The sequence below is a fragment of the Myiozetetes cayanensis genome, unplaced genomic scaffold, assembly GCF_022539395.1.
Source record: "Myiozetetes cayanensis isolate MyiCay16 unplaced genomic scaffold, myiCay2020 scf2-11, whole genome shotgun sequence".
Classification (NCBI taxonomy): domain Eukaryota; kingdom Metazoa; phylum Chordata; class Aves; order Passeriformes; family Tyrannidae; genus Myiozetetes; species Myiozetetes cayanensis.
This window is the reverse complement of record NW_026087411.1, coordinates 105,481,096-105,485,263: the sequence shown is the minus strand read 5'-3', so window position 1 is coordinate 105,485,263 and position 4,168 is coordinate 105,481,096. Positions and strand designations below refer to the sequence as shown.

Below are 4,168 nucleotides of genomic sequence, written 5' to 3'. Positions count from 1 at the left end.
TGCCTCTCCCTGGAGTTCTCACTGCACAAAGTCTTAACTCTCACTGCTACAAAGACAAGGCTACGATAATCAACAGTACTTCCTTAGCAGGCTATTAATGGAGATTTTATGATAGAAATTGCATAATACAACTCAGTGCCTTACACTTTTCATCTAAAAAATGGATTTTTTTCTTTTTTTTTTTAAGATAGCTACTAGTGTGTATAATTATAGACAGCTCTCCTCACTTCTCAGAGGAAAGCTTGGAGTACACTGAGTCTGATGTACAGGAAGAGTTTTACATGTGCTGATTTCAGGGAACATGAAGAACATATACCTGTCCTCCAAACTCCCTCTAACTCATATGTTGTATTTATTATTTTGATCATAAAAATAGGTTTTTTCTCATTCCAAAGTAGCATGCTTGTGTTCTGCTGATGGTAGTTTGCATAGCTGAGTGAGTGATAAAGGATATTTGAAATCAGAGGCATGTTTACTTCAAGGCATCAGTTTCAAGTTGCACCAGTCCAAATTTGGAGTAATACTATCAGAAGTAGTGTTATAATCAGATTTACACTGATCTATCTGAGAGGAAAGTTTAACCCTGGCTAGTCATATTCTGTAGCTGGTTTGTTGGCTTTTTTTAATCTTCACCAAGATAAATTATATATTACAATGAAGCAGTATTTTGCTAGCTCAAGATTGTACTTTGATTAGAAAATCTTCTGGTTTATGTCAGAGAGATCACTGCTGTTCAGCAACCAACACCTTCATTGTCTGGAAATGCTCAACATTTATTCAGAATGTTCCACTAACATTTTCTTTACTGTAACATCCAGGTATAACTGAGAAAATTACATCTTCCCTTTTAACAAGTGCTGGAGGTTTATAGATCAAGGTCTGAACCAGGCTTTGAACCTGGAAGTGGGCTGTGTTTGAACTGCCTAACCCTTTCTTTTGATTTCTTGAATTAATGTTTTACTAGAAGAGGTTTCACTGAAGGAAGAGAGCAATCCTGCTGCTGATCTAACACCTGTTACACTCCCAAATATCTTATTGAAAAAAAATGTAACGCCTAGGATGGATTTTTTTGCTTTTACTGGCCATGAGCACAAATCATATTAAGCATGTCCTGGAGTCTGGAGCCAGCCTCCCATACATATCACACTTTCTTAATGGTCTTTGTGGATATCCAGAATGAGAAAGATGGGAGAAATATCATCAAAACCAGCCTCTGTACAGAGCTCCTCTCTTCCTACAGCTTTGGGCAGGAGAGAAAATTTTGATATCCAATTATTTTACAAGCCAAATGTTAAAGGTATGTAACCTGCATGCTCAGTGGCTGTTAACCACCTTTTTTGACAATGTAGTTTACTAACAAGTTCAGCAGCAACAACTTCCCTTCAAAACCCTTCCCCTCAGGTAGAAATTTGTATTTTTAACTCAGTTATTCTTGGGTTGGGGTTTTGGTTTTTTTAACCCAGATTTTGACTACCTTGCATTTTCACTGAAAACAATGGAAGCATATTTGGTGAATGGGGTCTAGATACTGAAAATACTTAGTCTTTCAGCCCTTTGAGGCTTGGGAAAAAATATAGCACACTTCAATTTATAGCTGACTCCTCTTCTAAATTCCCAAAATAACCTCTGGGTTTGGGTTTTTTCCTTCCCCCCCCCCCCTTTTTTCTTTTTTTTTTTCCTTTTTTTTTTCTTTTTCCCCTCTTTTTTGTCTGTTTGCAAACAAACAGAATGAAGGAATTTTTTTTTTAAATGAAAAGTTTTAGTTCTTCCAGCTAAATATTTGCATTCCCCTCTTATATAGCCCAGCCAGACCTTGTTTTACAGACTGCAAATCCTCAAGTGTTTAATTCTACCAGAAGACACTGATTCCTTTCATTCCTTTTACATTACCAATTCCTTGGACAGTGCTAAACAGAGTGGGAATGCTGATCCACACCCTTGGTCCTCCTAATTTGCCATTTTCCCAAGGGAGAAGGAGTCTGTTTGCCAGTGGTGGAAGCACTGCCACCTTCAATCTGAGCAAGCACAACTGGCTGGACTGGTGAAATTGTTTAGGATTCAGGCTGCCTTGTAGCAGCCTCATTACGCCACACCTTGGTCATGTGCAATATGAACTGTCTTGATGAAGGACAGATTGTTTATTTTTGTTTTAACCCTGTAATCTGTTAATGTATTTGCACAGTTTCAAACAGTGGGTGGGAAAGAGGGAGCGTATGAAGAGAAAGCTGTATCTGAACTTTACCACTGCTGAATGACTTGTCCAATGAATGTATTTACCAGAAATTAGAGGAGTCATAGGAAAACAAAAGCCAAAATATCTGGCATTTGGTGCTCTCTGATCCGTAAGATGAAGCTGGAAAGGTGATTCTGTACTTTTCTCTGAAGGAAGTGTATGTATTTGTGTTGTTTGGATTATATTTGGAACATTTACCATCCTATCCAGGAGCACAGACCAGCGTTCCACTGACACCAACCTGTCAGGCACCTCTGTGCTGCAGGGAGCACCTGCTCATGCCATACATGGACCAGGGGCAGGATCAGTGCCTGGGAATAGCCTTGAGAAGATGGAGGGTTGTGCATTCAGTGTCTGCCCCGTTCACACCCCTGCAGCATCGAACCAGTCCTGTGAGTGGAGACCCCCTGACCCTTCCTGAAGAGCCTGTCCAGATCTTCCCCAGACAGAGTAAATAAGTCAGGCACGTGGTCCTGATGGTGCTGGAGGATTTCCTTACCTGCAACAGGACTTCTGCACATATTCCTCACACTGCAGTGCAAAGGGATGCCCTGAGCTAACATATTTTGCAATATACGTGTCCTTCAGTGGGACAGTGACTTTGTTTACAGCTCTAAGCTGCTCTGTCTGGCCGTATCCTCACGTCTCTCTGCAGTTGCATCACTTTGGCTTTGTTAACCCTCACCTATGGTTAACAGCCTGAGCTGCTGTGCAGAGTACATAGCACAATGAACTGTGAGGTGAAATTTGCAATATGTCCTCATTTCAACTTTAAAATACTAATCTCTTAAATAAAAACAGCTGCACAGAGCAATTAGCAGGCATGAAAATAATAAAAAAAAAGCTTAACAATTCAATTTGGGAAGCCTCTGAAGTGTCTGTGCTCTTCTCCCTGAGAACTAGAGCCCTTTAAAGTTCAGTAAATAAAAGACTTCTCCCCCTCGCCCCCACATCCAGGCACAAAAGACATTTTCTTTCAAATATGAAGATTTAAAAATAAATATTAGAGAGTCACATGTGCATGCACAGAAGCACACACGTGTTCACATATCCCAGTTAAGCTGCTATGGTCTGTAGCTATAGGCAGATACACTTTGAAATTGGAGAGTCTGTTTTGCTTAAGAGATATGGGAAACACTTTGGGAAAGTGTTAAAGAGCATATAAGTTGCATGCTGGAGAAATGTAGTACCAAGGCATTTTCCTGTAGCAGAACAGTGTCAGTTTATTCATGATGGCAGTGCTTGAATTAAAGAGACTAGGGGGTTTTGAAGAAACTTGCAGAAGTAATCAAAAGAGAGTCCTTTCTGGAAATTTCACTGGATTTCTTTTTCCAGAGGCAACCCAATCACCTGATGCCTTCAGTTAGCGATGAAGGAGCATGCTAAGACATCCTTATCACCTTTCAGTTGATCACAGGGGTTTTCTAGATCCAACTAGGACTTTGTACCGCTGCTGGGAGCACTGCTACTTCTGCACCTCCTTTGCTGTGGAGGTGTCACCCTGCCTCTACCACTGAACCCTGGCCAAGGGCATTGGAGCCAAGGCTGTCTGCCAGTTTTCCACCACAGCTTACTGTGTGACCCATGATGGAGAATTTTGGGGGTGCATATGGGGGCAGACTGGTGGTGTATCCCTCCCTTCTTCCCTCCTCACTTTTCTGCTTTCTTAAATAAAAATTAAGAATGGTGGTCTTAAGCAGACACCTAGAGAAGAGCAAAAACTGGATGAGTGTATAGAATGCTTCTCCAAGTACTTTCCCAGCCTCCAGCTACTCCAGAATCAGGAGTTTTCTGAGCCTGTTCAGGAAAGCTCTGTTTCAAGCCTCTCTGTGAAGCCACACAGCACATCAGCACATCAGCACATCAAACTAACTCGGAGTGATGAAATCCTCCTGGAATAGCTGTTTCCCAATCCAGACAGGTCAGACTCAGCTG

At 41.3% G+C, this 4,168-nt stretch overlaps 1 long non-coding RNA gene across 1 annotated transcript; it reads left to right on the top strand.

Annotated features, from left to right (window-relative positions):
* The first annotated feature begins 982 nt into the window (after positions 1–982).
* LOC126640352 (uncharacterized) lies at positions 983–3,954 on the top strand. The gene is made up of 2 exons (XR_007629007.1): positions 983–1,297; positions 3,569–3,954. It is a non-coding gene; the product is annotated as an uncharacterized LOC126640352 (long non-coding RNA).
* Positions 3,955–4,168: the final 214 nt, after the last annotated feature.